We start from the raw sequence: 13,393 nt of genomic DNA, 5'->3' as shown, positions 1-13,393 counted from the left end.
TGATTTCAGAAACTTGAATAAGGCAAGCTTGAAAGATAACTTCCCTCTGCCTACCATGGAGCAAATCCTTCAATCGGTAGCAGGATCTGAATTGATGTCTTTTCTTGATGGTTTCTCAGGATATAATCAAGTGTTGGTTCATCCTGATGACCAATTGAAAACTACATTCATAACAAAATGGGGAACTTACGCATACCAAAAGATGCCTTTTGGACTCATAAATGCAGGAGAAACATTCCAAAGAGCTATGGATACAGCCTTTAGAGGGTTAATTAACCGGACAGTAGTCGTCTACCTTGATGATATTACTGTGTATTCTAAAAAGAGATGTAATCACTTGCATGATTTAAATCAGATTTTTCAACGATGCAAAACATATGGTATCTCTCTTAACCCGAAAAAGTCTTTCTTCGCTCTTAATCAAGGTAAGCTCTTAGGGTTTATTGTTTCTAAAGATGGCATTTATGTAGATCCTGATCGAATTAAAGAAATTTCTGAGATTCCTTTTCCACATAATAAAAAATCGATGCAGTCGTTTTTAGGACAAATTAATTTCGTTAAACGATTTGTTCCAGATTTTTCACAGATTGTACTACCACTGCAAACGACGATTAAAAAGAATTCAACCTTCAGATGGGGATTAGAAGAAAAGCAAGCTTTTAATGATATCAAGCAATCCATAATCAATGTCCCAGCTCTGAATACTCCAAATCTTTCTAATCATTTTACTTTATATACTATTGCATCTGACTTATCTTACGCAGCAGTACTCACACAGTTGAATGATGATAATTTGGAAGCGCCCATTTCGTTCTTCAGTTCAAACTTTCAAGGCGCCGAATTGAATTATTCCGAAATTGAGAAACAAGCTTTTGTTGTCTTTAAAGCAGTCAAACATTATCGACCCTTTCTTCTAAAAACCCATACTAAAGTAATAGTTCCTTTCTCAGCAGTCAGGCAACTATTAATCCAAAAGGAATTGGGAGAAAAGAGGGCAAACTGGGTCGCAGCCCTCCAAGAATATGATTTAGAAATAAAGCCAGCAAAGTTTGTTAAAGGTCAAGGTTTTTGTAGGACATTAGCAGGAGCATCAAACATTCCTGAATCAAGTGATACAGAGCAAACCCAAGAAGTTAATCAGCTAAGTATACCGGATTCCGAATCTCAATATTCAGATCTGATCTTTTATTTAAAGAATGGTTATGCACCTACCAATTTGTCCTACAAAAACAAAAGAGCCATTAGATTGAAAGCTAAGAGTTTTTCCCTTATTAATGATGTGCTCTTCAGGAGAAACTATGATTCTGTCCTATTAAGATGCCTTGAGAAACTTGAAGCTCAAAAGGTTTTGCAGGAGCTACACGATGGACCGGCAGGAGGACATTTTGGAGCTGATACAACAGCTCATAAAGTCATCCATGCTGGATATTATTGGCCTACTTTGTTTAAGGACGCTCACGAATATGTTAGGAAGTGCATCAAATGCCAAACTGCCAGTGGAAGACAACACAAGCCAGCTTTCCCTTTGCAACCAATCAACATTGAACAACCTTTTGAACAATGGGGATTGGACATCATTGGAGAAATAAATCCTTCTTCTTCCAAGCAACACAAGTATATCCTTACAGCTACTGATTACTTTACAAAGTGGGTAGAAGCAGTTCCGTTAAAGACAACAAACTCTGAGGCTATCATCGAATTTATAGATCAGTTCATCATTACCAGGTTTGGTGTTCCAAACGCTCTTGTATTTGATAATGCTTCTTATTTCTCAGGCAATGCAATGATTGATTTCGCTATCAAAAGAGGGTTTAAATTAAAGTATTCTGCTAACTACTACCCTCAGGGCAACGGCCTAGCAGAATCAACTAATCAAAATCTAATCAAAATCATTAAGCGAACAATTGAAGAGAATCATAAGAACTGGCATAAATCCTTGGTATTTGCATTATGGGCCGATAGGATAACACAGAAAGCTTCCATAGGGACCTCTCCGTTTAATCTCGTCTACGGAAAAGAAGCAATCGTACCAACCAACCTTCTTCTTCCATCTCTAGCCTTAGTGCAATTTATCGACGAAACTCCTTCTTCTTCTATAGAGTTTAGATATGATCAAATTCTCAAACTTGAAGAAGAAAGGGATAAAGCCAAGGTTACACATGCAAAACATCAACAAGTCATTAAAGCAGCTTTTGATCTAGCCTCATCTAGCCCTAGACAATTTCAAGTCGGAGATCTAGTCCTGAAATGGGACAAAGCCCATGAAGACAGAGGTAAACATTCCAAATTCCAAAAACTGTGGCTAGGACCATTTCAGATCTGTGAAAAAGTAGGCCATTCCACATTCATACTGCAAAATCTATCAGGGGTGAGGGATTCTCTCCCTGTCAATGGTCTAATCTTGAAGAAATTCTTTAATTGAGGAGGTAACCCCTTCTCTTTGTAGCTTGATAGTTTTTATATAGTTTGTAGGATTTGTAGAAATAAGAATGTGGGACATTTCCCATTGACCTTTCGCTGTAATTAAAAGCTGTCTCGACATGACAATATTAGTATTTACTTTTGGATAATAGCGTCTTAAACCAAGAGAGATCATTTCTAGGAAATTAGATATCTTTTTATTCTGAACATCACAGTCTAACCTTTGTAAACTTCACTCTGAACGAAGTTCTATGAGTCATCTTGGGTGTTCGAAATTAGTCCCCAAAGGTTATCTATATGAAAATAGGAGCTAATTCATTTTCAGCATCCTTAACTCTTAAACCTGTCATCCATTTATTCTTAAGAAGATAGTTGTTCATCCCATTCACCAAAAGTTTATGATTACTCAGAGTGTAATTCTAAAATATAAAAGATTAAAGATAAGAGGTCTTATTACAAGCCTGCTTACCATGTTCATAGGAAAATAATTTAACTGACATTACCAAAACTGCATATCAAACAGGGTAATGGCTTGAAAGTTCAAGACAAGGGGTCTCATCACGAGCCAGCTTGTTCAGTTTAAATTACTACCCGTGAATGGCATTGTCATTTATCTGGCCACCAAACCAGGACAATGGCTTTTATCTTAAGTAAAGAAGAAAGTGAAATTCAAAAAAATACGAAAATATCTTTTGAATTCATTCTGTTTAGTCACACTCTAAGGTGAATGGAACAATGGACAACAACATGGTTAAAAGGTAACCCTGCCGAGACTATGAATGTTTGCTGGCAGCAGAGGCTCTACCTGTGACAGAGGAGTTTATTTTAAAAGCTGATATGGAAAAGTTTTCTATTTTTACCTTTATAAACCAATAAGGACTTATTTTAATACTCAAAGTGCATTTATAAAAAGAGGAAGTCAAATGAAGAAACCTGTTTTATTCAGAATCAATAGACATCTAGTTATATTAGAAATTTCCTTTCCTTTATAAAGATTCTATTTGAAAAGGTGTAAGTATATTTATTAGTCCAGAGATAAGTAGTTCTGCCAGCGAATCGCCAATTGTTGTGCCCTACAACAACCCCCCATTTCATAACATTTTTATCACAAACAATTTACATATGAAATGGGTCCCTTTTAAAAATTTTAATTGGCATTAATAAACTTGTTCAGATAAGGTATGATAATCAAATGAATTTGTGCATAAAACTCTTGTTGAACAAATAATGAGCAATTTTTGAGGTTAAGTCCGAAAAAAGCAATCACAAGGTTGGTTGCCATCTTGGTTCTTCCCGATGCGATATCGCTATCAGCCATCGGCGATAGCCAATGCACACAAAGAAAAAGCACATACCTTTTTCCCGATGCGACACGATATCGGCGATCAACTATCGGCGTTATTTCTTGTGAAAAATGTTCTAAAGCTCCGACCCGATGCGATATCGCTATCGGCAGTCGGCGGAATCCTACGCAGTTTCATAAGACGTTCATATCTTTTCCCCGATGCGACATCGCTATCGGCATTCGGTAAATCAATTGATATACATTTAGGGATTATGTTCGCGCGCTAATACAATGTCGCAATCGGCGTTCGATAAAGATCCTTCCCAAATGATAATGTCACTCACACTCCCGATGCGATGCGATGACGCTTAATGATGACCTCAGTTTCCAAAAGGTGATTATTTCAAAGCATTAAAGTTATATTTAAATCCGATTTGACAACAACACAGATTTCAAAATGCCGTTAAATAAAGGGATAAGGTAATGCATGCGTATTTAAAGCTTTGCCCCTTCGAATTAACGAGCAATTACGATTAGACCTTTGAAAAAATCTATTGCACGCTTTAAGGGGTCATTCGGTTTAATAACTTAAGTAACGGTCATTTATGGAGCTGCAGGCTGTAAAATCACCATCATTGCATCTACGGTGCCTTCTCAAATCATTAGATCCGCAGCCTCTTTTAGGAATAATCTCACCACGCTTCAAATCATATATCTATCCCGTTATGGATCGTCATTGTTATTTCTTTGTTACGATTTCTCTTGCATTTGTGTAGAATTCAACTATCGAGAGAAGTCTGAATATGATGGGAAAGAAGTTCAAGAAGGTGGCAGGTTCTACTGCGACACCTGCCTCAGGCCAAGCTGCTACAGTTTCAAGGAAAGGCTTAATCTCAGATACTACATGCACTGGTCTTCCTGGTACTACATGGCAAGGGACATACAATTTGCTAGAAGGAGAACAACCAGAAACGACAGTAACGGAGGCAAGTGTGGATGAACTAAGAAAGTCTGAGGCAACTCTTAAAGATTTGGCTGACTCCTTTCTGCACAGAATAGCAGCCAGAGAACAAGTCTTGCCTTATACTGATGTAGTACGTTGGGCAATTGAAGAAATTACTCTCACTAATAGAACCTTCCATACTAAGGATGGAAGGATTTTCGGCTCCTTCAAGCCTGACGACTTGAGACGAATGTATCATTTGCCCAATCCCGAGCAAGTCTATAACAGAGCCTTTGTGGAGAAATTCACCACAGAGAATGAATCACCATCCGAACCTCTCCGAGATTGGAGGCAAAATCCAACAAAACACAAGCAGGATATGTCGGGTAAGTACTCCAATGCTTCTTTGGCTTCACCTTACTGCTATGCTGGAATTATGATGTGTAGATTGTGGGGATTTCATGATTATGCAAATATCCATGTTGATATGGTTCCCTTAATGGAAGCGGCCGTCAATAGTATAATCATGGATTGGGCCACTATTCTGTCTGATAAGTTGGTCTTAGCTATTCGTGAGTTTAGGGCCAAAACCAGAGTCACCGAGAGAAAAATCCCACCCTTCTATTACTCTGCCTACATTATGGATACCCTTTGTTTTAATTCTGAGTTTCCTGTCCTTGGTTGGAGATGGACAACCCATGACCCAACACCTATTCATTTGTATCATCGTAAATTTTGGAAACCCTCTCACAAAGACCATTTGTATCAAATTTGCAATGGTTTTATGGTTCCCGTTCACTATTCTATTTTTGACAGACCTATCCCCAGAATTTCTTATGAAGCCTCTTTTGACCTACCAGCCGTAGCCCATTGGTTCGGCGAAGAATGTTTTTCCTATATCAGAGTTTTTGGAAGCAAGGCTAGGCCACATGTTCTCCCCTTGTACATGCCAGATAAATTGTTAGCCCGAGAAATCTCCTATCAGATCATGTCTGAGGGTGTCACACAAACTCTCAAAGAAGAGAAGAAGAGAGGATGGCCATCTTTTCCTTTGAGAATTGGAGTTTATACGCTGCTAAATTATAAGCATGCAGAAAAAGAAGCAGCAAAACTCCAAATGGTATCTCTAGCTTCTATTCCCAACAGACTCTATGACCCGAAAAAGACTGCTTTCATTGCCTTGGAATAGGCTAAGCTGACAAAGGTTGTTCATCAAGAAGACCAGTTTGACGACCTGTTCATGGGTGTTGTTTCAATAAGCCAAGTCAAACAACTTGCTGCGATGAGATATGAAGATGTGGAATTAACTGAATTTAATAAACTTAGAAAGCAAAGGTTGCAAACTTTGCCTCTAGATTTATTATCCACAACCCCAACTTCATCCTCAAGCGAGCCTGATCAGCTGGAAATAAATTCACCTCCCGTTACAATTAGAGAACAGGAGGAAAGTCAAAACAAGCTGCAGGCAGAAAGGCATAGAAGAGAACAAATAGAAAGGCAGCAAAAAGCACAAATTGAACAAGAGCAAAGAAGGCAAAGGGAGCAAGAAGAGCAAAGAAGGCAAAGGGAGCTAGAAGAACAGAGGAAAAGAGAGAAGGAAGAAAAAGTAAAGAAAGAACTGGAAGATATGCAGAAAAAGGAATTGGAGGAACAACAACGAAGAGCACAAGAGGAGCAACAGCGGGAGGCGTTCGAGGAACAACAGAGGATTGAAAAAGAGAAAGAACAGAGTAAGCAAATCTCTGTTGATACTGAATTGATTAAAGAATGGAACCAATTCGATTCCATTATAAGTGTTAAGGAAGCCTCCAAAGACTCAGATGCCTCAAAGACTCCCGATACTACTCTTTCTCCGGTTCTTGAAGGAACCAGCGGCCCACCCATGGTACAGAATGTTGAGGAAATTACTCAAAACCCAGCTGATCAAATTGATCTTCAGGTAGAGGAAATTCCTCCCCTAGACATTTTCTACAGCCCTAAACATAGAGCCATTGTAAGACGCTCAAGGAAGAGACGAAGGATTGATCAACCTTCTGTTTCAACTGAGCAAACAGTCACGGGCAATGTCGTCTGGAAGGGAGAATTAGATCCCTCTGAAGATTTGACAAAGCTGTCGCAATTTGCGGGAGCTTATTCAGTGGCAACCATTGACAAAGCATCCGAAGTGAGTCTTCTTTTGAAGACTAAAGAGCATGAGGTATACGCATTGCAAGCAAAAGTGATAGAGGCAAGGAATAAGGCAGCACAGGCAGAAGAACAATTGCTGGCCCAACAACAAGAAAATCATTTGTTAACCCAGCAAATTGAAAAACTAAGGATAGACCAAAGTGACATTCAAAAGGCACAAGAATTGTCAGAAGCATTATCCCAGTTAGAAGCATCGAATGAGCTATTGATGAAATCTAAAGAGGAGCAAATAATTCAGCTGTCAGCACAGCTTGAAAGTATCAAAGGTGCCAAGAGTATTGATGATTTCAGAACAGAGGCAACTCTAATAAACGGTGCATTGATATCTCAGACCAGACTCTTGTGCCAACAACTAGTTGAAGCTGAGATACTCTGTGACACATCTACAGCAGGATGTGAGCAAATCGAGAAAGCCAGGAGTAACTTGGATCAGGCCGAAGAAGATATAACAGAGTATATTGAATGGCAAGACACTCCAGAAGGTAAAGCGGCAAATTTTTCCCGAATCTGTGTAACATACAAAGACATACTTTTCATGGAATGGAACACACAGGTAATGAAGGCGGAAAGGGCAGCATCCAGATGCAAAACGATTTCCAGAAACATGATCAATCTAGTCAATGATACATTGTACCTGGCAAACATGATTTCACAATGCACACCTGGAAACATAACAACCGCAAATATGCTGGAGCACAGGAATTATCCTGAGCTGGAAACACAAGGGCGGTTAATTGCTGGAGTGAATACCTTGACCGCCGATGCATACTGGCTTTTCCTGATTAAACCACATTCTCAAAGGTCGGCTCTTAACTGCCTAACAGATGCTCTCCGATACCCGATTGCCGATTTCGAAGATGCCACATACGATGCACAACTGACTTCATGCCTCAATACTCCACCAGAAGTAGAGCCAATGCTGGCGATATGTCAGCGAAGGAGTAAAGGCAAAGAGACCGCTGACTGAAGCATCACCGCCAACTGCCGAATCACCCAAATGAACAATGATATTTGTTAATGCCGATTTAGTTGTTTTTCAGTTTTAGATATTTAGATATTTTTAGATTAGCATAGTATTTATAGACCCTTTCATTGTTTTGGAAAGGGTCGTAAAATTTTGTAAAAGACTTAAAGGCTGAAGTTTGCACTATTGTGCTTCAGTCTATATTCTTTTTGAAACTCGACCACTGGTCCTTAATTTTACTTGGAATGCTGTTTTAAGTAAATTGTGCACTATTGTCATTTGCTTGGGATGCTTTCTGGTTGGAAGGAAGGACCGCGACATAGCGATTAATATATTGGATTGATCAAACAGCTTGCATGGTACTATTATCTGTATCTGTTCTCTTTTCTGTTATATAAATTGTTGTGTTATTACTTTGCTATTATTGATTACATGTATGCGATATAACAACAAATCTGCATTTCATATCACTATTGAATGTTTTGTGATTTGTTATCTCTTTTACTCATGTATGTAACAATGATATAAATGACTGAGTGCAGTAATTCGCTATTATCGCTCTGCATAACTATTTATGCAGAGCAATCTTAAATGGTTTAAACATTTATGCTTACTGTTAGTGACATCTATATGCCTGTCATTAAGCATAGGTTATCAAACGCTGCATTATCTGAATTGATAAGTCCCGGGATTAGCTTATAGTTATTATATTTCTTTTATAGTTTTGTTATTTGTTTATTATCACTTCATATCGTAAATCATTCATCCATCCCGTTTACTTATAATCTTTGGGAAACTGGTCCCATTATCCCCAGTCGGAGCCACTATTCCAAACGGAAAAGGAGCTGCACTAAGTTCTGGACCGGGTGGTTTCCCCGATGTTGTTGCAACGAATTTCGGGGCATCAACAGAACGTTGATATATAACTGATTCTATTCATACAGTGTCTCCATTAATCGATGAAGTTATATTTACAACATCGATATACTCGATCCTTCCCTCTTGTGTAGCTATAACTACACTTCCTGAACCTAGAGCTGCTTGACCTTCCAACCCAGTTCCGGCAATGCACTTCTCGGGTCAAAAAAGTGGAACTGCTTGATGCTACATATTAGAACCCATTAGTGTGTGATTCAAATCATTATGTTCGAGAAAAGGAATAAGGGAAACTCCAACGGAAAAATATTGGAAATGGAAAATACTTCTAAAATGGATTTGTTACCATGCAATAACTATAAATTCTTGTCGGTATCGAGCTGGAGTAATTTGTTCCTCTTGAATTCCTTGATTTAACACCAAATAATTTCCCGTAGCTATCTGATAGTATTCATCCTCATCTTCTCCCAGTAGTAGATAAACCATATGTTCTTCTCTCGATCTCTCGAAGATCTTATAGAATGGACTTTGTAAAGAACCATAATCACCAATCTTTGCATGAATAGATGATGATGCAACAAGTCCAGCATTCATTCCTTCGGACGTATTTATTGGACAAATGCACCCATAATAACTGGGATGAATATCCCGTGTCTGAAAACTAGCAGTTCACCCTATTAAGCCCCCAGGGCCTAAATGGCTCAATTTTCACCCATAAGCTATTTCCGTCAATGGATTAGTTTGATACAAAAATTGGGATAAGGGGTGTGAACCAAAAAAATCTTGAAAAGTGTTTTTTAATAGAGTTGAAGTGACCAAGTTCTGAGGAGTTGATCTGCGCTTGGTTGCTCTGTGTATAGTTCTTTTAACTGCATCTTCTAAACGACCTAGAGCTAATCTAAATTGATTCTGTAATAAATCTGCTACAGAACGAATCCGTCGATTTTTGAGGTGATCTATATCATCGAGTGTACCCATTCCAAATTTCACCCTGATAAGGTAATCCACAGCAACCAATACATCTTGTGGTAATGAAAAAATCTCGTTCTTAGGTATATCAAGGTTCAATTTTTGGTTCAGATTTCGTCGACCAATCTTTCCCAATTCATATCTTTGTCGGAAAAAAATTTCTTGCAATTCTTTTACATAGAGACTCGGAAAATGCCAAATTGCCACTTATATAATGGAGGTTTTTATAAAACTCGAGAATGGATTTTTCCCTCGACCATAGATATTCCTCCCACTCCTACCTCTCCTTCTTCTTCAATAAAAATAAAAATCTTTCGGGATAGCAAGTATTGTCCAGAATCTCTTCGAGATTTAAACCCATACCTGATAATAGAACTAGAATAGCGATATATATATATATATATATATATATATATATATATATATATATATATATATATATATATATATATATATATATATATATATATATATATATATATATATATATATATATATATATATATATATATATATATATATATATATATATATATATATATATATATATATATATATATAGTTTATTTATTTATTTATTTTTATTTTTATTTTTATTTATTTATTTATTTTATTTTTTATTTATTATTATTTTTTTATTTTTTTTCTGCTTACACGAGCCGATATCCTTTCTCTCACATCGATCTCTAATTTCGATCTTCTTCCCTAATCTGAAATCAAAGTGCCAGTATATATATAATTAATTCTATTATGGTCTAATTCTAAATGGTAATAAATACAAGGACTTATTAATATTTGATTAACCACGACTCTATAAATCCCATTTACTACAAATGTTCCATGGGAATTCATTAAAGGAATATTTCTAAGAAATATAGTTTTTTTCTGTATCTTCCTACTATTCCTCCGAATCGATCTTGTTGGTACATATAATTCAAAGTAATATGTAAGGGACTAATATACAACATCTCTCTCTTTGATGAAAGGTTCTGCTAATTCATATTCATTGCCAAAAACACTGAATTCAATTTCTTTATCTATATCCTCAATTTTTGGAAAATCATGAAGTTCTTCCATCAAGCCCTGATTGATAAAACGACAAAATCCTTCAAATTGTATCTTACCAAATTCAGGGATTGTAAACGCTCCCTCATTTTCATCTAATCGCATTGGAAGTTTCCCATCTGTAGAAAAATCTATTCAATTATTCCCGATTGATCTATATGGATCAATCCGACAAAAAAGATTCAGATGTATATTCAGTCTTCACTATATCCCATGAAATTCTACGCGTATCCAGATGTACTTCCAATTTGAAAAAAAAAAAAAGGATAAGGAAGAGGTACTTTGATACTTTATTCCAACCACGTGAAATGGAGCTATGAACAAATGAATAAAACCATTCTTAAATGTTAATCTCACTTAGAAAATTTCCTAATGAAAATAGTCAGATCAAAAGAAAGACGGAGAACAAATTAGATCCATTTCCTTTATGGTTGACTTTAGCATACATCTCATACCATACTTAAAGGATAGATGAATGACTTGAAAGGACAAATGATTCAATCTGTCTATGGGATTCCCATATCTCGGCGACATAGCCAAGCGATAAGGCAAAGGACTGCAAATCCTCCATCCCCAATTCAAATCTGGGTGTCGCCTTGTTGAGGTAAGTAAATGGAAGGAAAAGTCTGTATTTCCATTACAGAACCTCTGGAGACATATTGGTACATATTATCAATATAGATAGTGAGTTATGTACATTTGATCCCGATTCCGTCGTGAGTGTACAACCCTCGAGTTAGTTATAGTAACTTGTTGGTCAATGAACAAATGGATTTATTGATCTCTCATATCAACTCGAACGTCAGTAACGTTCAAAATGAAAAGGTGGACCATTCATTTCAACTTCAACTTTGCACTATGGTTAATAGTTCCCTTATCATCTCGATGATGAAATCATTATTTTTTAGAAAACATGATCTGTATGGATATAGTCGGTATAACTATGGTTGCTTTAATGGTAGTTTTTACATTTTCCCTTTCACTCGTAGTATGGGGGAGAAGTGGGCTATAATGGTAATGCTTAAGAATCAATTATTGCGTTCCTTCCATATCATGCATGGTAATATATTCTGTTCCATAAGGATCCAGTAATATTGAATCTTCATTCCAAATTGAAACACTCTACATGGAATTATTTCCTCTTTATCCCCATAAGGGATGTACGTAAGCCCTTATCATTATCATTTTCCTATGAACAATATTATTTTCTTCAACAGGTTTGAATTCATTAGTTCTTTTCTAGAATGAGTCGATAATCTCATTTCTTCCACTGAAGAACGATCTCTCTTATCTTTCTTAGTAGGAATAGAAAGAGTCCCTGTTTTATCAGATGGTTCCGAATTGATTGGATCTGATATGAATTCCGTTCTCGGAAAAATATGGGACATAAGTCATAGATTCCTTTGCTTTTTCATATACCATTTCAAGTGCTATATCTAACATATGCTAGATATAGAAGTTCATACCGAAAAAATATGTTCAACTTTGATCCTAAAGAATCCGCAAGTACATTCAGAATTAAGTCTGTCTGCATTAGATCTATTTTTCCAGGAGTAGGAAGAAGGTGATGTGATCAGCTCCGCTATTTTATGGTACGAGGTCCTTCATCCTACATTTACCATATATGGATAAGTACCATTAAGATATATTTATCCATATATGGGTGTAAAAGAAGTAGTACAAAAGAAAAGGTTAGATATTCTTTTGTACTACTTTTCTTCTTTTCAAAAAAAATAAATAAATTCAATCCCTACCCTATATTTTTGTAATACAATAGATCCACCCTACCCTGTATTTTTGTAATATAAAATATCTCATAACCTATTTTATACTTATGATCTGGATCATAAAGATCTATCTAGTGATCAACAATCAATTGATTTTCATCAAAATCAATTGCTTTCACTGCTTGCACTGGCCGTTTTGGCGTAAGGGATAAGTAAAAAAGTAGTAGGAACTGCAAGGAACAGTAGAACAACAATAAATGCAAGGGTATTTACTTCCATGATCTCCTTATTTTAACTTTGTTCAAAAATAGCTCGAGATTTGATCTCATAGAGGTGAATGAATCTTTCTTTCAAGATCCATGAAATAGATGTATGTCATTGATAGAATTGGTTCGAGTAACAGAATCTAACTAATGGATTGAATGAATTCTTTGATGGAAATAGTATAACCTAATACGATCACTTTTTATAAGACTAATAGTAAAAACTTACGTGCATCAGAAAACTTTTTGATCAACACATGTCTGGTATAATTTCGATAGAATAGGATTCATACGAATAAGAACCTTATGCTCCTCCAGAAGACGTTCGTCAGACATGAGAGATATTTTTCTTGGATCTCCACGATTTAGATGGAATTGTGAATCTATCTCGCTTCGGTGATGATATAGAAGTATCCATATCGAATTTATCCAGAGGCCCACCCATGACCTTGGAATGATAAGGACTAGTCCGTCCAGATCTTGACATGATCATTCTTGGAAACAAAATAGAGTGTCTAGAAATCCACTGGCTATCAATCATGAAAAAGAAGTATTAGCATGAAATAGTAACAATATTCTTGGGGAAGAACAGAAGGAAGATCTCCTAAAAATCATTGGGAATTATCTATAGGGATCTCTGTGGGATTCTGACTTAGAAGGACTACCTCTGTGTCACCCTAAAATCTATTGATC

This window comes from Pinus tabuliformis, chromosome 7 (genome assembly GCF_031772625.1).
Source record: "Pinus tabuliformis cultivar Carrire ecotype Pingquan chromosome 7, CPIR1, whole genome shotgun sequence".
NCBI lineage: Eukaryota > Viridiplantae > Streptophyta > Pinopsida > Pinales > Pinaceae > Pinus > Pinus tabuliformis.
Note: the sequence above shows the minus strand (reverse complement) of the source record.